This window comes from Furipterus horrens, unplaced genomic scaffold, assembly GCF_987537825.1.
Source record: "Furipterus horrens unplaced genomic scaffold, mFurHor1.1.pri manual_scaffold_7, whole genome shotgun sequence".
Classification (NCBI taxonomy): Eukaryota; Metazoa; Chordata; class Mammalia; order Chiroptera; family Furipteridae; genus Furipterus; species Furipterus horrens.
In genome coordinates, this window is record NW_028327177.1 from 74,955,494 (window position 1) to 74,979,995 (window position 24,502).

Below are 24,502 nucleotides of genomic sequence, written 5' to 3' on the forward strand. Positions count from 1 at the left end.
TTAGGGAATCTTCAATGGACAGCTGGAGACAGACCTATAACCAGATTACCCTTAGTTAATCACTACCCTCAGTTAATCACGCTAGATTGTCGGCAGCCATCCATCTCGAGAGACGATGGTGTAGCTTCTTAAGAGTCTGTCTGCACCGCCGAGAATGGCTGTGCAGTCCGACTCGGGAGTGACACGGTATCTGTCTCCTCCCGTGTTGAATTGACATCTTGCGATGACGCTGGAGTGTCCTCTCCAGTGAAGCTGAAGCTACAGAGCCTGGGCAGGGTGATATGGAGGGTCTGCTGTTCATAAATCCTGCAGCATTCCCACACATGATTAAAGTTACCCTATCTTTTTGGGCATTGAAACCAGGGGCTTTTGCTTCGTCCTTCATAATGAAAGTGCGAGATGGCATCCGTTTCCAGAATAAGCCCGTTTCATCCATGTTGAAAACTTGTTCAGGCTTACAGCCTCCTTCCTCAATGATGTTTTTGAACGTGTTGTTCATGTACTCCTTGGCTCCGGCTTTATCCGCAGAGGCAGCCTCTCTGTGCAGAGAAACTCTCTTGAGTCCAAAGCATTACTGAAATTTGTCAAACCAGCCCACGCTGGCAGTGAATGGTCTGGTTGGCGAAGCTCTCGAAGGTCCTGCTTCCGCGTCGTCATCATCATTCTCTTCTTCATTCTCATCACTGTCGTGATCATCCCTTTTTGCTGCTAAATGGATCATGCAGTTTCTTGGCCTTCATCTGGATGGTGTTTGTATCAAGTGAGATATTCTTTCTTCTGCAATCGTTTATCAACACAGCTAATGCAGACTCCATCTTCACAATGATCTTACTGCAGGAAGTAACCACTCTCTGCTGTTTTCTTGAAAGTCACTGATGCCGTACACTTGATATTCTCCTCCTCCTCCTTTATAAAGCGAACCGTAGACTCGTTGATCCTGTAATGGCGGCCAACAGATGCATAGCTTCTCCCTTCCTTCAACATGTCGAGAAGTTCCACCTTCTCTTTTATAGTAAGCATATTCCTCTGTCACTTGGGTTCACTGCCAGAATCCTTAGAAGATGTAGAATGTTTGGGTGGCAATTGTAGGGCTTGCAATAAATTCAGTCTTTAAGGAAAATTTCACAAAACAACACTGCAGAGCAAAACTACGCACAGCGATCAGAGTTAAGAGTGAAGTGGACAAAGTGAGATGCTGAACGAATGTGCACAGTGCAGGAGAGCAGACAGACTGATGCTACAGTTACTGAGCCAGTCAGCGCCCAGGATACACAAGACAATACTCTGGTTGGTCGCCTTCCATCAATCAGCCAATCGTGTGCTGTGTACAATCTCACGTAGGCAAACGAGCTCGAGCATACATTCATTTTCAGCGTAATGTATGTTTTCGTCCAAAAAAATAAATAGTGTGCAGTATTTTATTTCGATTTAATATTTTTTTTTAAATAATTTATTTATTTATTTTTAGAGAGAGGGGAAAGGAGAAAGAGAAGGAGAGAAACATCACTGTGTGGTCGCCTCTCACTCGCACCCCCAGCTGGGGACCTGACGTGCAACCTAGTTATGTGACCTGACTGGGAATCGAACCAGCGACACTTGGCTCACAGGCCGATGCTCAATCCACTGAGCCACAGCAGCCAGGGCTCAATTTAATATTCTTTTAATGTTAGAATCATTTATTATATTTTTAATAATTTTTTGAAAATTTTTAGGCAAAAACCATTAAAGTCATAAATACTATGCATATAAATATATATACAGTACCACAAAATCCTGCAATATAGCAAAAAATCCGCAATAATTAAATGCAATATTTTTTAAAATTCCACAATAAAGTGAGGCCACGATAAGTAAACCGTGATATAGAGAGGGACAACTGTATTCAAACTACTGAAAGAGAAATTACCAGTCAAGAATATACCAAGCAAAACTGTCCTTTAAATATTAAGGAGAAATCAAGACCTTTCAAGACATACAAAGGCTGAGAAAATTCTTCACCAGAGGACCTCTATTCCAGGAAATACTCAAGAAGGTTATTCCACCTGAAACAAAAAACAGAAGAGTAAAATCTACACGTAAGATCATCAACAAACTCACAGAATAAATAGTGATAAGTTGTGAGAATAGAAACATAAAAGGGGAGGGAAGAAAAGGTCCAAATTGGCAAAGAAAGATGGACACCAGATGCATTCAAAAGAAAAAAGACTACTGTAGATTATGCAATGACTTTTCATAAACCTAATGGTAACCACACACACACAAAAACCCAAACTAAGACACATAGAGTAGAAAGAGGAAACAGGAAGGAAGTACGAAATAACACCAAACAAAAACAAGAGACAGAAATACAAAGGATAAGAATCAATGGAGGCACAGAGCTACCAGAAAACAGAAGATAAAATGGTTATAGGAAATCCTCATACATCAATAAAAGTAAATTGACTGAATTCACCATGAAGCAGCACAGGATAGCAAATTGAACCTAAAAGAAAACCAAACCATATGCTTGCCTTCAGGATACACATCTAAGCTGCAAAGACAAAGACAGACTCAAAATGAAAGGGTGAAAAATGGTTCTCTGAACAAATAACATCCAGAGAAAAGAAGGTGTAGAGAAAGGAAGGTGATCTTTGGGAGTTTAAAGGGAAGTAGCCAGGCTTTGTGGCTCTGTTTCTCTGTCTGAACTGATGACTGTCCGACAGCTGTGGCCACTCTCCTGTGCTGTGTTCTTGCCCAGGTCTCAGCGCAGCTGCAGCTTGTACTGCCCACTCCTGGAAGAGTATCCACTGAGTCTCTCCGTTCCTCATGGCTGAGAGGGCTGTCAACCACACTCAGATTTCTCCCCTCTCTGACAAAGCCTGGCTATGACTTCCCAGCTGCCAGGCTGCATCCCTGGCTAGTATCAGGCCCATTTCTTTTTTGCCAACCCCTTTTGCTCCACTTATATCTGACATAAAAGATTTCAGGATAACAAAGGTAACAAGAGACAAAGATAGACATTTTGTAATGATAAAAGGAACAGTATCTCAAGAAGACATAGCACTTCTTCATGCATATATGCACCCAATCAGGGAGCACCAAAATGTATAAGGCAACTACCAAGAGAACTATAAGGAAGCACAGACTAAAACACAATCATGTAGGCAACCTAATACAGCATTGACAACTATGGATAGATCATCTAAACAGAAAATCAGTAAGAAGATATCAGCATTAAAGGACACATCAGACCAAATGGACATAACTGACATAAAGAGCCTTTCATCCCAGAACACCAAACTATAACATTCTTCTCTCGTGCACATAAAACATTCTAAAGGATTGACCATATGCTGGGGCACAAAAGTAACTTCAACGAATTTAAGAAGATTGAAATCATAACAAGCATGTTATCTGACCACCTTTCTTTGAAATTAGAAATCAACTGCAAAAGGAAGCAGAAAAGAAATGACAAATATGTGCAGATTAAACAACATGATACTAAAAAAACGACTGAGTCAAAAAAGAAATTTAAAATGACACCGAAAGATATGTAGAGACAAATAAGAATGGTAATATTTTGGGGATGAAGCAAAAGCGTAATAAAAAGGACATTTATATTATTAGACTTATCTCAAGAAACAGGAAACATCCCAAGTAAACAACCCAACATTACACCTTAAAGAACTAGAAAAAGAACAGCAAAAGCAACCCAAAGTCAGCAGAATAAAGAAAAAAAATGTTGATGAACTGAATGAAATAGGGAACAAAAGGTCTATAAAAAAATTATTAGAACAAAGAGCTGGTACTTAGAAAAGATTAACACAATTGACAAACCCCTGGCTAGATTCACTAAGGAAAAAATAGGAAAAGACTCATATAACAAAATTAGAAATGAAAGAGGAAACATCAGATATACAAAGGATCATTCTAGGACACTATGAAAGACTATATGCCATGAAATTCAAAACCCAGAAAAAACAGGTAAGTTCCTAGATATATATAACCTTCCTAGACTGAATCACAAAGAACTGGAAAATCTAAAAAGACTGATAACTGAGGAAATTTAAACAACTATCAAAAAAACTTCCCCAAAAATAAAAGTCCAGGAACAGAAGGCTTCACTAGTGAATTCTGTCAAAGCATTCAAAGAAATTTTGACACCTATCCTTTTCAAACTCTTCCAAAAAACTGCAAGAGGCAATACTTACAAACACATTTTATGAGACCAACATAATCTTGATGCCAAAACTGGCAAGAATAACACATGAAAACTAGAGACCAATAGCTCTGAAAACAGATGCAAAAATCCTACACTAAGTACTCGCAAATCAAATACAACAAATAGAGTAAAAAGATAATATTGTACATTACAATCAAGTAGGGGTCATTCCAGGGGCACAAGGATTGTTCAACATATGCAAATCTATCAGTGTGATACACCACATTAACAAAATGAAGGTTAAAATAAATTCATCATATAAATAGATGCAGAAAAACATTTGACAAGTTACAATGTCACTCTCTGTCCCAAACTGAGGGAAGAACATTGGGCCCCTCTTTAGTTATTCATTGGCCAGCATGTCCTCCCCAATATGAAGCCTACACTAGGGTCACACAGTTCCTGCAGCCAAGGATAATTTCCAGTCTGCCACCAGCAACCAATATTCCCAGCAGCTGCGGTATAGTGTTTCAGTCCTGGAGAGGGCATCTAAGCAAAGCACCACAGTATCCACTACAGCTTATGATAGACCTGAGTTTGAAACTGGCTTGTGACACTTACAGCTGTGCCCTTTGTGAAGACAGTAACAGGGTCTGCTGCTTACTGGATGTTGGGAGTCTTAAACAGGAGAGAACTGTCTGGATAAAAATGGCAGCTTGAACTTTAATGGTTATCTATTCTCCCTCTCTACAGCACCCTCCCCTTAAAATGACTGTAGGGAAAAGAGCAGGTATAGACCCAGAAGAGAAGAAGAAAGAGAGAGAGCAGTCTTAGTGGACGAGAGTTCAACAAATTTCTATAAGATTGAAAGGCGATGGAAGAGTCAACAGTACTTATTTTACAGAGTAGAGAAAGCCACAGCACAACCTAAGCTCTCATGTTCCATTTCCAATAAATGAGCACTCTTGGAATAGCCATATTGGCCACCCTCGCTACAATCTTCATGGGCCAAAAACCCCTGTATGGTAGATGTCCTTTTGAATTCCCACACACATCTCCTCAAGTTAATCTTTATGCTCTTCCAGAAATAACTGTTTATTCCCAAACCTGTTTAAGCCAGTTATACTTGCTTTTATAATTATGTAATTCAATTTAATATTATTAAACCAATAAAACATGAAAAAGATAAAACATACATTTGTAACTAATTGGCTCAATAAAATGGGTATAGAAGGAAATTACCTCAACACAATAAAGGCCATATATGACAAACTCTCAGCAATATCAAAATCAATGGTGAAAAATTAGAGCTTTTCCTCTAAGATCAGGAACAAGACAAGGATGTCCACTCTCACCACTACTCAACATAGTAATGGAAATTCTAGCCAGAACAATCAGGCAAGAGGAAAAAATAAAAAGTATACAAACTAGGAATGAAGAAGTAAAATGGTCACTTTTTTGCAGATGATTCTTTATACAGAAAACCCTAAAGACTACACCAAAAAGTATTATAAACAGTTTTTCTGCCAATACTATGCAGTAAAGTAGCAGTATACAAAATCAATGTACAAAAATCCATTGCAACAATGAAATTTCAAGGGGGAAAAAGGAATGAAAAAAGCAATACTTATGCAATTGCCACAGAAAGAAAAAGATACCCAGTAATCTTAACAAAAGATATGAAGGCTCTATACAATGAAAAGTACAAGATACTATTAAATAAAATTAAAGATACAAAGAAAAGATACAGTGTGTTAATGGACTTAAAAAAATTAGCACCATTAAAACGCCCATATAACCCAAAGCAATATACAGGTTTAATATAATTTCCATTAATATTGCAATGGCATTTCTTTTTAAGAAACAGAAAAGAAAAAAAAAAGTCACCAGATTTGTATGGAACCACAAAAGACACCAAACAGCCTAAGCAGTCCTTAGAAAAAAATACCAAAGCTGGAGGTATAAAACTCTGACTTGAAATTATAGTACAAAGTGACAATAATCAGAACAAAATGGTATTGGCAGAAAAAAAGACACTCAAAATTAAGAGCCCAGCAATAAACCCACATGTGTATGGGAAACTAATTTTTGACAGAGGAGCCAAAAACATACAATGAAGAAACCTTCTTCAATAAATGGTGTTGGAAAAACTGGAAAGCCACATTCCAAAGAATAAAACGAGATTGTGGTTTGCCCCCATATGGAAACATTAACTCAAAATGTATCAAAAACCTGAATAGAAGACCTAAAACAATGAATTGCATAGGAGAAGACACAGGTAGTTAAACTTATGAACCTTTGTGTTAGAAAGGATTTTATGAATTTTACCCCAAAGGGAAGGGAAGTCAAAGCAAAAATAAATGAATGGGACTATATCAAATTTAAAAGATTCTGTACAGCAAAATAAACCATCAACAAAAGAAAACCAACCAAATGGGAGAAGATATTTGCAAACAATAACTCTCAAAGAGGGTTAATACCCAAAATACATAAACAACTCACACAATCCAACAACTCAAAAAAACCAACCCAATTTAATAATGGGCAGAGGAACTGAAAAGACACTTCTCCCAAAAAGATATACAAATGACCAACAGATATACAAGAAGATGCTCAACTTCACTAGCTATTAGGAAAATGCAAATCAAAACCATGATGAGATACCGCCTCACACCTGTTAAAAAGGCTATTATCAACAGGTAATAACAAAGTGTTAGGTTGTGGAAAAGAAATCCTCATTCACTGTTGGGGGAAGTATTTTCCATTATGGAAAACAGTATGGAGGTTCCTCAAGAAATTAAGAATAGTTACCGTATCACCAAGCAACCCCTTTTCAGGGAATGTACCTGAAGCAAACACACACACACACACACACACACACACACACACACACACCAGTTCATTGAAATGTCATCTATGCGAAGTATCCTTTGATAGATGATTGGATTAAGAAGATGTGGTATATATATGCAATGGAATGCTACTCGACAATACGATGAACTACTCTCACAACATGGACGGATCTTGAGTATCATGCTAAGTAAAAGAAGTCAGAAAAAATTAAGAACCATTGTTTCACTCATATGTTCTATAAGGAAAAAATGAACAAACAAAATCAACAAAAATTCAGACATAAGCAATGTTTGGTGGTTACCAAAGAAAAAGGGAGTGGGAAAGTAGTGAAAGTGGTGTAGAGGGGGGCTGACTGTATTTTGACAAAATGTTATTTAGAGATGATGTATCACAGAATTGTATGCTTCAAACCTATGTAATTTCATGAAGGAATGTAACCCCAATAAATGTTTTGAATGTTAAAAAAAATTTTAGGTTTACTTTTAGCTCATTACAATTAAAATAATTGTACAGTATATATCCTAATATCTTAACTATGCAGGAATCTGTTTATTACCTTAGGATAGATTTTTCTATGTGGAATTACTGAGTCACAAGTTTGAAGTATAAATATAAAGATTTTTTTTGAGAATATTTTTTAAAGTATATTTTATTGATTATGCTGTTACAGTTGTCTCAATTGTTTTTTCCCTTTTGCAGTCCTCCACACTAGTACCCACCACCTTCCCTCCAGCAATATTGCCCCACCTTAGTTGATGTCCATTGGTCATGCATGTTAAGTTGTTTGGCTTCATCATTTCCTATACTATTCTTAATATCCCCCTATTTTGTTCCTATGAATTATGTTTCTTGATGCCTATACCATTTCCCATTCCTCCCCGCCCCCCTACCTGATAACCCTCCAAATGATCCCCATACCTATAATTCTGTTCCTGTTCTGGTTGTTTGCTTAGTTTGTTTTCATTTTTTTTTAGATTCCGCTGTTGATACTTGTGAGTTTGTTGTCATTTTAATGTTCATAGTTTTGATCATCATCTTTTTCTTAAATAAGTCCCTTTAACATTTCATATAATCAGGGCTTGGTGATGAGGAACTCCTTTAGCTTTACCTTGCCTGGGAAGCACTTTATCTGCCTTTCCATTACAAATGATAGTTTTGCTGGATAGAGTCATCTTGGTTGTAGGCTCTTGCTTTTCATCACTTTGAATACTTCTTGCCAGACCCTTCTTGCCAGCAAAGTTTCTTTTGAGAAATCAGCTGATAGTTTTATGGGAACTCCTTAGAAGTTAACTCTGCTTTTCTCTTGCTGCTATTAAGATTCTCTCTTTATCTTTAACCTTCGGCATTTTAATTATGATGTGTCTTGCCATGGTCCTCTTTGGGTCTAAATTGTTTGGGACTCTGTGCTTCCTGGACTTGTATGTCTATTTCCTTTGCTAAATCTGGGAAGTTTTCCTTCATTATTTTTTCACATAAGCTTTCAATTTCTTGCTCTTTCTCTTCTCCTTATGCCACCGCTATGATTAAGATGTTGCTACATTTATAGTTGTCCCAGCGGTTCCTAATCATCTCCTCGTTTCAATTGTTTCTTATTTCTATTCTGGTTGAATGTTTATTTCTTCCTTTTGTTCCAAATAGTTGATATGAATACCAGCTTCCTTCCCATCACTGTTGGTTCCCTGCATATATTTACTTCACTTTGTATAACCCTCAAATAAACCAATCCATTTAAAAAATGGGCTGATGATCTGAATAAACATTTTTCCTAAAGAAGACATATAGATGGCCACAGATACACAACAAATTCCTCATTTCACTAATCATCAGGGAAACTCAAATCAAAACTACAATGAGATAATACCTTGATAGGTGTTATTATGTAAAAGACTGAGCTAACAAGTGTGAATGAGGATGTGGAGAATGGGAACCCTTTTATACATTGTTGGTGGGAATGCAAACTGGTTTATTCACTATGGAAAACTAGTATAGAGGTTCCTCAAGAAAGTAGTTAACACCCTGACCAGTGTGGCTGAGTTGGCTGCACCATCCTGCAAAGCTCAAGGTTGCCATCTCAATTCCAGTCAGGGCACATGCCTGGGTTGTGGGTTCAGTTCACGGTCAAGGCATATGTGAGGCAACCAATCAATGTTTCTCTCCCTTCCTCTCTCTCTAAAAGATAAACTTAAATAATAATAATAATAATAATAATAATAATAATAATAATAATAGAGCTCCCATAAAATCCAGGAATCCTGGTTCATTCATGTCATTGCAACTGAAAGATTTCCTCATTGTATAGACAGTGAGTCCTCAATATTGTTTATAGGTTCTGCAACTTTAAGTGAAAAGACCTATAATGAACCATTTTTACCATAGCTAATTGATATAAAGCAAGAGTTAAGTTCCTGTGACATCTCATCAATGTTGTAGCAAAACAATGTTGACTAAAATGATGTTTTTTGAGGACCTGTTTTACATATTATATTTTCTTGATCCATTAATTTATTGCCAGACACTTGTTTCCTGTGGCTATTATGAACAATGCTGTAATAAACATGGAAATACAGATTTCTCTTTGAAATAATGGTTTCATTTCTTGTATTGATATAAAAAGAGCTTCAGACGTATCAACAGCAACATTGTAGTAAGAAACCAATGAAAAAATACCTTCCAAATTCAAAGACACAATTCTTTCAGCCTAGAATTTATATCCCAACTATCCACTTAAGTGAACAGAATAAACACATTTTGGAATTTGAAAGTTCAAAAATAAATGTATTGCTACTATGCTTTTTTTTACTCCACTAAAACAATCAGGTAAACCAATAAAGAGAATGGCATAGTACCTAGGAAGCTGAAGACCCAAGACAAAAAAGGGAACTTCAGAATGATGGAAGGCAGATCCCAAGAGTAGGATTAAAGCAGGTCTAGAGAGCAACCAGTCCAAAATGGAGCAGCTAAGATTTCACAAGAGATCTTTTTAAAATATGAAATTGGTAAAGGACCTAATAATATATAGCTCAATATATTACAATGATATATAAACAATTAAGTTCGGGGCTAAATTAGTCATAAGTATGTAGAAAATTAACTGAAAAAAATAGTATTCACAGACACAGGCACTGCCCCCGACAGCCGGCCCAAGAAAACAAAAAGCATCTGTCAAAATGAGGCAGACAACTATAGAAATCCCGGTGACACAGCTCACCAGGCAGCAGATAGAGAACCTGACAGATGAACAGATAAGAAACCTGTCAGAGGCTCAGTTCTGGGCCATTGTTATCAGGTGGCTTACAGAATTCACAAAAGAGCAGGAAAAAGATATGAAAGAAGCGAAAAACATTCATAACGAAAGGAACAAAACCACATACGAGACAGATGGTGAGGAAAAAAAATCCAGAGTTCATTTCAACAAACTGGAATATGGAGAAGGAACAAGCAGTCAACCAATGCAGAGAGAGGAAATGGGAAGCAACAATGAGAGGATCAGAAACCTCTGGGACAGCTATAAAAGGCCCAACATAAGAATCATTGGTTTGCCAGAGACCGAGGAAGATGAACTAGAACTTGAAAAATTGAGTGAAAATATAATAAAGGAGAACTTCCCAGACTTGGGGAAGGGAATAGACTTGCAGGTCCAGGAAGCAAGGAGAGTTCCCAAGAGACTGGACTCAGGGAGAACCACTCCAAGACACATTATAATCAAAATGTCAAAAATTAAAGATAAAGAGAGAATCTTAAAAGCAGCAAGAGAGAAGAAAAGAATTATGTACAAAGGGGTCCCAATTAGACTATCAGCTGACTTCTCAAGGGAGACCCTACAAGCAAGAAGGGACTGGCAAGAAATATTCAAAGTAATGAAAATCCAAAACCTACAACCACGAATACTCTATCCAGCGAAACTGTCATTCAGAATAGAAGGACAGAGAAAGTGTTTCCAGGACAAAATAAAACTGAAAGAGTTCATTAGATCCAAACCACTGTTATATGAGATGTTAAAGGGACTGGTTTAAAAAACAGAAGCTAGGGAGATGAAACAAAGGCAAACTAAACAGGCAACGAGAGTGGAAAAGGAACTGTGGGTACGGGAAGCATATTGGGGGGAGGTCAACAGGGAGGGGGAGTGGGGAGAGGGAGGGAGATGATATAGGAATTGGGGATCATGGTAGGAGGGAATGGAATAGACGGAGAGAGGTTGGGAGGAACTGTATGCACAACTAATGGACATAATCTAAAAGGGGGGGACAACTGGAGGGAGGGGGGCCACCGGGTGGAGGGGAGCAGAGGGAAGGGAAATTGGCACAAATGTAATATTTTAATCAATAAAACACATTAAATCTGAAAAAAAAATAGTATTCAGAGATAATGCATAGAACAAATGTTAAGCTGACAAAATATCAATATAATTATATTGAAAAAAATTGGGCAATGAAAGTGGGAAGTATGTATGGAGTGAGAAGGAGGAGGTAAAAGAAACTATGTCTTCATTGTCAAAAAATCAATAATTCCAAAAATTTAAAGGAAAAGTAGTAACATAAAGCTAACATAGAAATAGAAAATAATGATTTTTAAAAGTAGTTGTCTTTGGGGAGCAGGAAAGTTAAAGAACACTTTTTTGTTACCTTTGTTGTATTAATAAACTCATTAAATCATGTGGATGTAAATCTTTGGTGAAAGTAAAATAAAAAAGGTAAAAAACAAAGCGTATTTACAAAGCAATGGGTGGTGCTAAAGTCCCGAAGCTTGGCTGGCTTCAAATTTCAGCTCAGTCATTTTTTCATTTGTATGTCGTCGTCGGCAGCCGTCCGTCTCGAGAGACGATGGTGTAGCTTCTTAAGAGTCTATCTGCACCGCCGAGAATGGCTGTGCAGTCCGACTCGGGAGTGACACGGTACCTGTCTCCTCCCGTGTTAAATCGACATCTTGAGATGACGCTGGAGTGTCCTTTCCAGTGAAGCTGAAGCTACAGAGCCTGGGCAGGGTGATATGGAGGATCTGCTGTTGCCCATGCAGCAGACCCCCCCTCTCTTCGTAGCTGAAGGGTCCAAGGGAAAGACGGAGTCAATACAGCTTGGCTTCAGGTGCGCCGCAGGAGTTGCCGGTGTTGACTACAACATCAAACCGCCTTAGGGACTCCGGCTCCGGATTTTCTGTCGGGGTTTACTCCCTTAGCCTTTCCCCTGAAGAGGTATGCCGCAAGGCAGCGGAGGTTTTTTGGAGTCAGAGTTTTCCTTCTCTGATGTGCCCTGACTGGAAGATCGAACCAGCGACACTTAGCTCGCAGGCCGACGCTCAATCCACTGAGCCAAACCAGCCAGGGTTTCATTTGTATGATATAACAGGTAACTCTAGCCTCCCTTTGTTTCCCCATCTGTAAAATGGGGATAACAGCATTTACTTCACAGTATTCGTCTGAGGATTAACAGTAGTATAAACTAAATGTTGTAGCCAAGTGGCTGGCATCTAGTAAAGACTGGATGATTGTTTTACCTCAAGAAACTCAGGATGGGGACTTCTGGCCAAGATGGAGGCCTAGACAGACAGGCTGCATCTCCCCTCACAACTAAGAAGGAATACAACTATCTCAAAACTAGAGACAACCAGAAGTTTCAGAAAATCAAGCTGCATGGAAGTCCAACACACAAAGATATAAAGAAGAAATTCTCATCCAGATAGGTAGGAGGGGCGGAGAGGCCGCGGTATGGTGGTGGCAGCAGCAGCGGTGGCAGCAGCAGGGCAGCAGACAGCACAGTAACATGTTTTTAAGTCAGGAGGGACACCTGGAGAGCGTTCCCCGCTCCTGACCAGACCCCCGCAAATCACAATCCCAGCACCAGGGAAAATCAAGCCTCATTGCTTCTCACTGTGCAAACCCATGGGGGTTAAGGCGGAGGAGGAAACTGCCGGTCTCTCAGCAGAGTCTGCTTGGTTTAAAGGGCTCACATGGTCCTAGAACGACCGCAGACCCATCCCCTCTGGGAACGACAGGCAAGGTAACAGCTTGGGAGGCTCCAGTAAAATGGGAAAAGTGCCTGCAAAAGGGGCGAGTGCTGAGCAAGCGGCATTGTTCCCTCTCTGACCCCTCCGCCACATACAGTGTCAGGAGGTGAAACAGGTTGCCCTGTACTGACAAATACCTAAAGCTCCACCCTCTATGACATAAGAGGTGCAGACAGCCCGTGCCCAAATCACAGGCAAACACAGAAAGACAGAGAAGTACGACCCAGAAGTGGGGGCAGATCAAGGTCCCAGTGGCACAACTAGGCAATGAGCAGACAGCACGCCTAACGGATGAGAAGATAGATAATTTAACAGAAGCGCAGTTTAAGGCAGTGATTAGGATGCTTACAACTCTAACAACAAAGATTAAACAGGATGGGGAAAGAATGAAGGCTATCCTGGCTGAAATGAAGGAAAATCCATATGAAACAAGTGGTGAAGTAAAGGAAACCAGAGTTCAAATTAACAAATTGGAACATGATGAAGAAACAAACAGTCAACCAGTACAGAAGGAGGAAATGAGAATTAGAAAAAATGAGAAGAGGCTTAGAAACCTCTAGGACAGCTGTAAACGTACCAACATCAGAATCATAGGGGTGCCAGAAGATTAAGAGGGAAAGCAAGAAACTGAAAAATTATGTAAAAAAACAATGAAGGAAAACTTCCCTAATTTGGGGAAGGAAATGAACATACAGGCCCAGGAAGCACAGAGTCCCAAACAAACTAGACCTAGGGAGGAACACACCAAGACACATCATAATCAAAATGCCAAAGGTTAAGGATAAAGAGAGAAACTTAAAACCAGCAAGAGAGAAGAGGAGAATTACTTACATAGGAGTACCTATAAGTCTGTCAGCTGATTTCTCAAAAGAAACTTTGCAGGCAAGAAGGGACTGGCAGGAAATATTCAAAGTGATGAAACGCAAGGCCCTATAACCAAGATTACTCTATCCAGCAAAGATATCATTCAGAATAAAAGGGCAGATAAAGTGCTTCCCAGACAAAGTAAAGCTGAAGGAGTTCATCATCACCAAGCCATTATTATACGAAATGTTAAAGGGACTTAAGAAAAAGGATATCAAAACTACGAACATTAAAATGAAAACAATACCGTGCTCACTTCGTCAGCACATATACTAAAATTGGAACTATACAGAGATGATTAGCATGGCCCCTGTGCAAGGATGACACGCAAATTTGTGAAGTGTTCCATATTTTGGGAAGTGAAAATAAAACTAGTTTGCTTGAAAAAAAAAAAATGAAAAGAGTACCACAACTATCAACAACAGAAGCTAGGGAATGGAACAAAGGTAAACTAAGCAGACAACTAGAGTGGGGAGCATATGGGGGGAGGGCAGTTGGGAGGGGGAAGGAGAGGGAGGGAGATGGTGCAGGAATTAAGAAGCAAGGTAGGAGGATGGGGAGTAGACAGGGGGATGTTGAGAAGAGTTTTATGCACAACCCATGGACATGGACTAAGGGTGGGGGACTGCTGGAGGGAGGGGGGTTGCTGGGTGGAGAGGAGCAAAGGGAAAAGAAATTGGGACAACTGTAACAGCATAATCAATAAAGCATACAAAAAAATAAATAAATAAACCTCAGGATGGGGAGAAATATCTGAGTAATTAATTAAGAGATATGCAGAGAGTTTTCCAGATGAGGAGAGCATCTTGAGATGGCAGTAGGACTGGATGCTGAAAGCACAGGGAGAAAGACCTCTGTTAGACAATAATAAAATGTTTGGGCTTATCTTTTATGTAATGTCACACAAAAGACATGTAATAACTTGAGACAATCCCTCTAGACTAAGAATACTTATAGAGGCACTTTAATTATTCCCTTCTACTACAGATGAGAAGCTCTAGTATTTATTAAATTATAAATTTTGTAATCAAAAAGAAAACTGCAGATCAAGATAAACTTCCAAGTATAAGGACTAGACAGCAAAGTCTATGGGAACACCATGAAATGTGTTACAGACAAGATTATGAAACATTAAGTTATTAGGTATTTTCTTTACATTTACATTTCAGTAACTTTACTATTAAGTAGTTTTTGTCTATTTTTAAATCCTAAACTCACATACATTCTCACATTAAGCTTCCTGTTAAAACTGATACTAGACATCTCATAGGTTCCAAATTTTAATGATTTTAAGTCAATCTATGCAGAATGGTAAAGACAAAATGCAAAAGTCAAATGGGACTGATAATACACAGATACTACACACATGCTGGGCAAAAGAACTGAAGAAATTTTTAAAAACTATAAAATAAACAGACCTCAAGAAAACTGGGTTATTACTATACAACTCTGAACTATTAACACCCAAGTTCCTTATATTAAATAAATTTCCCGACAGATGTTAGACATTTTAATTACAGATCTATCCTTCCTGTACCCTTTCCTCCCCAAACTCCCAAAATGTATTACTAGGGATGAGTACCATGTTATGTAGACAGAAATCTACAGATAACCATTTTAACCTTGAACATGTAGCTGAAGACTCTTAAAATTTAAACTTCAGGCCATTAGGCCTTCTATTGGGTTGGCCAAAAAGTCCGTATAGTTTTTTCCATAAAATACAAGACACATTTTTCATTTTCACCGATGACTTTATTGATTTGGGTATTTTGAGTACATTGGCTATCTCCCACTCTTGGTTTCTAGTGGGCAGAGGCCAGGGATGCTACTAAGCATCTTCCAAAGCATGAGACAGCCCCACAGCAAAGAATTATTTAGCCAAAATGTCGATAATATCAAGAAACTTCACAAACCACTTTTTGACATGTTTGATCAATCCCAGCATCTTTTTCATATAATGCACAAATCTTTTTTTGCATGTCAGTTATGTTTTTATCTTTCTTGAAATAGTAAAACATAATACGCAGAAAATGCTGCATATTTTCTTCCACCCTCAATATTCACCAACTTTAAGTTTTTTTTAATGCATGTTTTGAATGAAGTTAAAGACAAACTAAGCAGTACTAGAGCCATGTACAGAAAAAACAAAATAGACGTTTTGCCCAACCCAATAGATCTGACAGTGTTACTCACTGTTCCAACCCCTGTCAGTGATTCATCAGTTTCTAATCTATCTGATCAATCAGATACTATCTGGTTTGCATTAGGAACCAAAAGACTTTGTTGGGTCAAGGAGTGTTGTGCAACAAGTGCTGATATGTCATCACTATCACTACTGGCATCTGATTCAAATTCTTCAATGGAGGTTTCTGGTGCTGGTTTGCTGCCTAAAGATCGTAATTCAAGATCATCTTCTTCTCCCCATGACTCCGTTCAGCCAGGCTGTCTCCAATGAGTTGTAAATTAGCAAAAGTGTCTTCCAGAGTGTAGTGCTTGCATCAGGGGGTGGTGTTGCAGGGCTTGTGAACTGATTTCTACTGAAGTCAGAGAGGCCTTAAAGAAGAACACACTAGAGGCTGAAGAGATGCTCCACTCTGTGGCGATACACTCCATCAGCAGAGCCCTTTTGCTAGGTTTATGGTATTAGCATCACAGTCCAGCCTAGTCTGGCCTCTCCCTTCTTTGATGTATCTATTATATCCCAGTTAATTTTCCTGCAACAGCATGTTTATTTCACCTATACTGAACCATATTTTCAAGATCAGCAACATACAGAAATCCGGCAATTAACATTTCAGTGCTCTTTTACCTTTGGAAAAAGCATCTTCCAATTCTCTATTGTGCACTCATCATACTGTCACCACCTGTTTCTTACTTCATAATACCATACATATTCACCATTTTCTCTACCTGATGCCTTGAGTTCTTCTGGTGACAATAAGGTTGGCTTGTCAAGGAAATCCTCAGGAATTTTTTTTTTTTTTTTTCTCATTAAACTTTGTTTTAATGGGTCTCAAAAATTCTGTGACAGATTTTGGTCAAGTTGTTTCCATTAAAAAGTACTGATTTTTAAAACTAATAACTTAACTGCCACACACACACAAAAAACCAAATGGTCCACAAAATTCTCCTTTCCTTCTGAAGGTTTTACGATGCATTGTAATCATTAACCGGTCCTTTACTATTAAACTTAAATGGCCAATTGAGACAAACAGTTCTGAGACCGTTCTTCCACCACTGATTAAGACTGGGGTGGCAGGTGTTGGGGATAATATTCATTTAGTCTTCTGAGCTTTCTGGGCAGCTTGGTGACTTTGCCAGCTCCAGCTGCCTTCTTGTCCACTGCTTTGATGACACCCACAGCAACTGTCTGTCTCATGTCACGAACAGCAAAGCGGCCCAGAGGAGGATAGTCAGAGAAGCTCTCAACACACATGGGCTTGCCAGGAACCATATCAACGATGGCAGCATCACCAGATTTCAAAAACTTTGGGCCATCTTCCAGCTTTTTCCCAGAACGACGATCAATCTTCTCCTTCAGCTCAGCATATTTGCAAGCAATATGGGCTGTATGACAATCCAGAACAGGAGCATATCCAGCACTGATTTGGCCTCGATGGTTCAGGATAATCACCTGAGCTGTGAAGCCAGCTGCTTCCATTGGTGGGTCATTTTTGCTGTCACCAGCCACATTGCCACGACGAACATCTTTGACAGACATGTTCTTGACATTGAAGCCCACATTGTCCCCAGGAAGAGCTTCACTCAAAGCTTCATGGTGCATTTCAACAGACTTTACTTCAGTTGTAACATTGACTGGAGGAAAGGTGACCACCATGCTGGGTTTGAGAACATCAGTCTCCACTCGACCCACAGGGACAGTACCAATACCACCAATTTTATAGACATCCTGGAGGGGCAGACGCAGAGGCTTGTCAGTTGGACGAGTTGGTGGCAGGATACAATCCAGAGCTTCAAGCAGTGTGGTTCCACTGGCGTTGCCATCTTTACGGGTGACTTTCCATCCCTTGAACCAAGGCATGTTAGCACTTGGTTCCAGCATGTTGCCGCCATTCCAACCAGAAATTGGCACGAATGCTACTGTGTCAGGGTTGTAGCCAATTTTCTTAATGTAGGTGCTGACTTCTTTAACAATTTCCTCGTATCTCTTCTAGTTGTAGGGTGGCTCAGTGGAATCCATTTTGTTAACACCAACAATTAGCTGTTTCACACCCAGTGTGTAAGCCAGAAGGGCATGTTCACGGGTCTGCCCATTCTTGGAGATACCTGCTTCAAATTCACCAACACCAGCAGCAACAATCAGGACAGCACAGTCAGCCTGAGATGTGCCTGTAAACATGTTTTTGATAAAGTCTCTGTGTCCTGGGGCATCGATGATGGTCACATAATACTTGCTGGTCTCAAATTTCCACAGGGAGATATCAATGGTGATACCACACTCATGTTCAGCTTTAAGGTTATCCAAGACCCAGGCATACTTGAAGGAGCCCTTGCCCATCTCAGCGGCCTCCTTCTCAAATTTTTCAATGGTTCTTTTGTCGATCCCACCACATTTGTAGATCAGATGGCCAGTAGTGGTAGACTTGCCGGAATCTACGTGTCCAATGGCCACAATGTTGATGTGAGTCTTTTCCTTTCCCATTTTGGCTTTGATTTAGTATAGTGGTGGTTTTCGCGACACCTGTGTTCTGGCGGCAAACCGGTTGCGAAAAAGCCTCAGGAATTTCTTGTCGACAGAGGACACATTGTTTTCCAAGCCATAAAGAAAATATGCTTATAAGGCAGACTGGGTGAACACGTTTGCATACAAATGGCACATACAGGGACAGTAAGAGAAGGTGCAGTATTAGAACAGGACTCATTTGCTTCCCTGTTCAGTAGGAAGCATGTTTACTGGGTGATCAACTTCACCACAGCCAGCCACCATTTCTAGTACAGATCCTACAGATGCTTGTCACAAAAATAAGACATCATCTTTACCACCCATCAGCCTGTTTGTAGTATTTTCTCTTCCACTGATGGTTCATCCTGTGCTCTCCAGTCACAGCCACGGCTGCCTTGCAGTCTTTTCTCCTCGCCTCAGAGCCCACAGCAGCCAGGGATGAGTAGAAAATCCTTTACCCAATATCCTTCTCCACCCATCACAAAACTATTTCCTTTTTCAAATAAACTATTTCAGCTAACAGATAAAAACGGAGAAAGGGGTGTGGGGGTGGGGGTGCGTGCCTGAGAAGAAAGCCTTTATGTCACTTAGCTTTGTCAAAGTTTACCTAATTATACTTTTTAGATCTTGATGAGCTGGGAGATATTTATATATATTGTAATTACTTCAGAAATTTGTTGACTATCAGAATTTCCAATCCTACCACCTTTTTACTGTCTCTCATTCCCTTTGACATCCTCTCCCTTCAGTATCCAGCTCAAATTATAATTAAAAATTATAATCACCGCTTGCATACAACTGATTCTCTAGTCCCTCTCTGGCTTCACTGCACTCAAAAAACAAAAAATCAACTTCACTGGTTAAGTGAGTCCACCAATATGTATCTATCTATACAGCAGTGCACATGGGGACAAACACAAGATTAGACAAAATGCACAGCCATGCTTAGTGGTCTCAAGTACACCATTAATGATGCCAGGCAATACTGTATTTCCCTAGATTATTCATTCTCAGACTCTACTAATAACTATTTCATATTTTTTTCTTAAAATCCTCAATGAATTCTTCTTCACCTTCACACTCAATGACTTTGCTTCTTGGTTCACTTATAAAAACTGAATCGATAGAGGGAATTTCCAGGGTCCCACCACATTTACCCATCTACTAGCATGCTCATATACACAACGTGAATTCCCATCAGTTATCATAGATGAGCTACCTATAGGTTCTCCATCTGTGTAACCACTCAAGAGCATCACCTGTGTAACTCTCCCTTTTCTCCTACATCAACTACACATCTATTTCAATTTTGGTACCTCTAATGGTTCATTTCTGCTACCATACAAATAATCCCATTATTTCTCCCATCTCAAAAATTTTTTCTTTTCTTTACTTACTCTCCCAGCTCCCACATTATTTGTTCTCTTCTTTGAAGGAAAATTCCTTGAAAGAGATATCCCTCAAACCCTCAATGACCTCTATATTGTTAAATTCAAGGTCAATTTTCATACCTCATTTTAATTTGCCTATAAAGAGTATTTCACACAGCTGATCATTCTTCCTAATTGCTTTCTTTGGTTTTCTTTGATCTCAGCGGTCTTTCCTGATCATTTTCCTTTTCTGCTTTTCCAGTATGAAGCTCTGCCTATCCCCTCTATCTATACTTGGAGGGTTTATGAAGGCAGATTTGGGACAGATCACAGTGTCTTGCTATATAATACATATTATTTTGAATTTAGAAAGACCTTACTAAAAGTTACTGAAGGGGCTCTGGCCAGGTAGCTCAGCTGATTAGAGCATCAGTCCCAACATGCCAAGGTTGTGGGTTCAATCTCTGCTCAGGGCACATATGAGAAGCCCAATGAATGTGTAAATAAGTGGAACAACAAATCAATGTTTCACACACACACACCCCTTGTCTCTCTCTTTAAAATCAATCAATAACTATATATTTTTTATTTTAAAATTAAAGTTATTGAAGTTTGTTCAGCAGGGGAAAGATAAACCAGAGGTTTTTCCCTGAGGAACATGTGTATAATTTAAGGAAGTCAAGGAAATAATTCAGGAAGCTATTACGGGAGTTTAAGCTAGAGAAAATGACAATTTGAAATACAGCACTCTAAAGTTAGAAGGAATAGAGTTGAAGACTTACAGACAACATAGGGTTATGATTCTGTAGACATTTTTCTATCCATCATTCTCATCTTCCCTGAGTTTCTGTACAGGCTTTTTAAATGGCTTCCTGACTTCAGTTTTTCTTGCCTGTTCTAGTCTCTGATCTATGCCATACATAAATTTAGTGATTATCTCACCCTATATATTCATCAAATCTAAATCAGGATAAACTCTAAGACTCTCCATCATTTTAAGAATTCTAGGACACTACAATGTTTGAAAGATTCAATTCAGAGATATTAAATGAGAAAAAAAATATTGATGAGAAATATTTACTGAAGTTTTAGTTTTAAATGTCTTTTTGAGTATAAAAAGAGATTTTAAGGTTAACCTTTAATACAATTTGTAATTCTGTAAAAGTTTTTAGGACTATCTGGAATTTATATATGTATACAGCAGAAGAAATATAAAAGGCAGAAATTTAAAGTAATTTCAATTTTATTCCCATCTAATCTAACCAAGCTCTATTACACCCCATGCCTTAAGGCTAGTATCAACTTTACACTAACATTTTTACCTTCCCACCCAAAATTTAAAAATAGAAATGTGTAACAAAAATAATTAGTATTGGTTGAGCCTTCCTATATCTGATTAACCTGAAGCTCATAGAATATGCTAATTTAAGGATCAACTGACAAAAAATTACTCTTAAGCCCTGGCTGTTGTGGCTCAGTGGACTGAGCATCGGCCTGTGAGCCAAGTGCTGCTGGTTCGATTCCCAGTCAGGGCACATGACTAGGTTGCATGTCAGGTCCCCAGTTGAGGGCGTGAGTGAGAGGCAACCACACAGTGATGTTTCTCTCCCTCTCCTCCTTTCCCCTCTCTCTAAAAATAAAATAATTTTTTAAAAAATTCCTCTTTAAGAAATTATATTTTTAAGTTTTCCCCATTCTTACTTTGAAAAACGAGGTGAACATATGTAGTACAGGAAAATGCTGATAAAAAATGAGTAAAACACTAAAAGAAATAAAATACTTCACTGTTAAAATAATAAAATATCATAAGGGATCATGATTTACTTACCACAGTCCCTGCCAATGTCTGTCCAGAAAAAGTCCAACCATTGTTAATAAAATGAGAACTGTTTGGGCTTGGCTAGGAAGACACAATTCACCTCCTAGCACAACTATAAGAGGGATAACAACCTCAAAACAAAAAGACAACCAGAACTGCCAGAAAATCAAACTGTATGGAAGTTAGACAAGGATTTAAGAAGAAATATTCATTCAAATGGGTAGCAAGGGCAGAGAGGATGAGATGTGGTGATGGTGAGTCAGTGGTGGCAAGGCAGTGGGGGCAGCAGGTAGAACAAGCAGTCCAGCATTCACCTGTGGTGGATAAAAGCTGGGAGAGACACCCAGGGAATGAACCCAACCCCAGGCTAGATGGCTCATAGCTTCTGGTTGTGAAAAGCAATGGGGGTTAGGGTAGAGGAAGAAACTACCTGTCTCTCAGGAGAGTCCATTTAGAGGGCCCCAATTGTACTAGAACTAGTACACAAACGCATCCATTCTGGGAACCAACACCACGGCAACAGCAAGAAGGGCAACAGCCACATACGGGAAGTGGGTGAAGTGATTGGAAAATGGGCAAGTGCTGAACAAACAGCATTGTTCCTTCTCTGACCACTTCCCCACATATAGCACATAAGGTGGTGAAACTAGTTGCCCCTTACTGACAAACACCTAAAGCTGTGCCCCTTAGAGCATAACAGGTGTGGCAGCTCTACTTAATACACAGAGGCAAACACAGGGAGGCTGTCCAAATGAAGAGACAAAGAAGTATGGCACAAATGAAAGAACAGATCAAAACTCCAGAAAGAGAACTAAGCAAAAAGGAGACAGCCAACCTATCAGATTCAGAGTTCAAAACACTGGTGATAAGGATGCTCAGAGAAATGATGGAGTACCACCACAAAATAAAGGAAGAAGTGAAGGTTATACAAAGTGAAATTAAAAAAAAAAAAAAACCAACAAAAAAACAGGGAACCAACAGTGATGGGAAGGAAGCTGGGATTCAAATCATCGATTTGTAACATAAGAAAAATAAACGTTCAATAAGAAAAAAATGAAGAAACGAGAATTCAAAAATACAATGAAAGTTTAAGGAGATTCTGGGACATCTCCAAAAACGCCAACATTCAAATCATAAGGATGCCAGAAGGAGAAGAGGAAGAGCAAGAAATTGAAAGCTTATATGAAAAAATAATGAAAGAAAACTTCCCTAATTTGGCGAAGGAAATAGACATACACGTCCAGGAAGCACACAGAATATCAAACAAGCTACCCCCGAAGAGGACCACACCAAGACACATCATTATTTAAACGCCAAAGGTTAAAGATAGAGAATCTTAAAAGCAGCAAGAGAAAAGAAGAGAGTTATCTACAAAGGGGTTCCCATAAGACTATCAGCTGATTTCTCAAAAGAAACTTTGCAGGCAAGAAAGGACTGGCAAGAAGTATTCAAAGTGATGAAAAGCAAGAGCCTAAAACCAAGATTACTCTACCCAGCAAAGCTATCATTTGTAATGGAAAGGCGGATAAAGTGCTTCCCAGGCAAGGTAAAGCTTAAGGAGTTCCTCATCACCAAGTCCTGATTATATGAAATGTTAAAGGGACTTACTTAAGAAAAAGAAGATCAACACTATGAACATTAAAATGACAACAAACTCATAAGTATCAACAACTGAATTTAAAAAATAAAAACAAAAAGAAACTAAGCAAACAACCAGAACAGGAACAGAATCATAGGTACAGAATATGGATCATTTGGAGGGTTATCAGGTGGGAAGGGGAAGGGTGAGAAAGTGGGAAATGATATAGGGATCAGAAAACATAATTCATAGGAACAAAATAGGAGGATATTAAGAATAGTATAGGAAATGATGAAGCCAAAGAACTTACATGCACGACGCATGGACATCAACTAAGGGGGGTGGGGTTGGGGGTCTGTAGGGAAGGGGGATACCAGGTGGATAGGGGTAAAGGGGGGAAAATGCGACTGTAACAGCACAGTAAAATCCAGCTAAAAAAAAATGAGAATGGTTTATATGACATCTATGTAACCTGACCGTTAAGGAAGGTAGACTGGAATGTGTGTGCACGAACAATGACAACTTTACTGCATGAGTCAGTGGGGGCAGTAGACACCAATTAGCAAACAAACATGTGTTGTGTGGCCATTGCATTCAAAATGACCGAGCAAGGAGAGCAACAAATCTGCCTCAAATTTTGCGTTAAGCTTGAACATTCCTCCAAGGAAACTATTCGGATGATTCAGAAGGCCACAACTATGGGCAGCTGGTGATTGGCAGCTTCATAATGGCAACGTGCCCCCCACCCCATGCATCACATCTCTATGCAGTTTTTTGGCAAACAACAAATCACCAGATGACTCAGTCCCTCTACAGCCCAGATTTGGTGCCCCACGACTTCTGGCTTTTCCCAAAACTATAATCACCTTTGAAGGGAACAGATTTCAGACTGTTGATGAGATTCAGGAAAATATGACCGGGCAGCTGATGGCACCTGGGAGAACTGTGTGAGGTCCCAAGGTACCTACCTTGAAGGGGACTGAGGGGTCATTGCCCTATGCACAATGTTTCTTGTATCTTGTATCTTCTTCAATAAATGTCTCTATTTTTCATATTCATGGCTGGTACCTTCATGAAAGACCTCGTATATACTCAATAAATACTTACTGCTTTAATGACAACTCAGGGAAGATGTAAACGAGCTTAGGGAAGCAATGCACAATCAGAAATCACACAAAAACTAAGTGGCAAA

At 39.2% G+C, this 24,502-nt stretch overlaps 1 protein-coding gene, 1 non-coding gene and 2 pseudogenes across 5 annotated transcripts in view; 1 reads left to right on the forward strand and 3 right to left on the reverse strand.

Annotated features, from left to right (window-relative positions):
* PPP4R2 (protein phosphatase 4 regulatory subunit 2) overlaps positions 1-24,502 on the reverse strand; it is an 86,964-nt gene that overhangs the window by 37,456 nt on the left and 25,006 nt on the right. The gene's annotated exons all lie outside the window — the stretch shown is intronic.
* Positions 14,107-14,213, forward strand: LOC150004654 (U6 spliceosomal RNA). Its single transcript, XR_016512597.1, has one exon. It is a non-coding gene; the product is annotated as a U6 spliceosomal RNA (small nuclear RNA).
* LOC150004655 (E3 ubiquitin-protein ligase RNF146 pseudogene) lies at positions 16,097-18,806 on the reverse strand (annotated as a pseudogene).
* LOC150004656 (elongation factor 1-alpha 1 pseudogene) lies at positions 16,977-18,536 on the reverse strand (annotated as a pseudogene).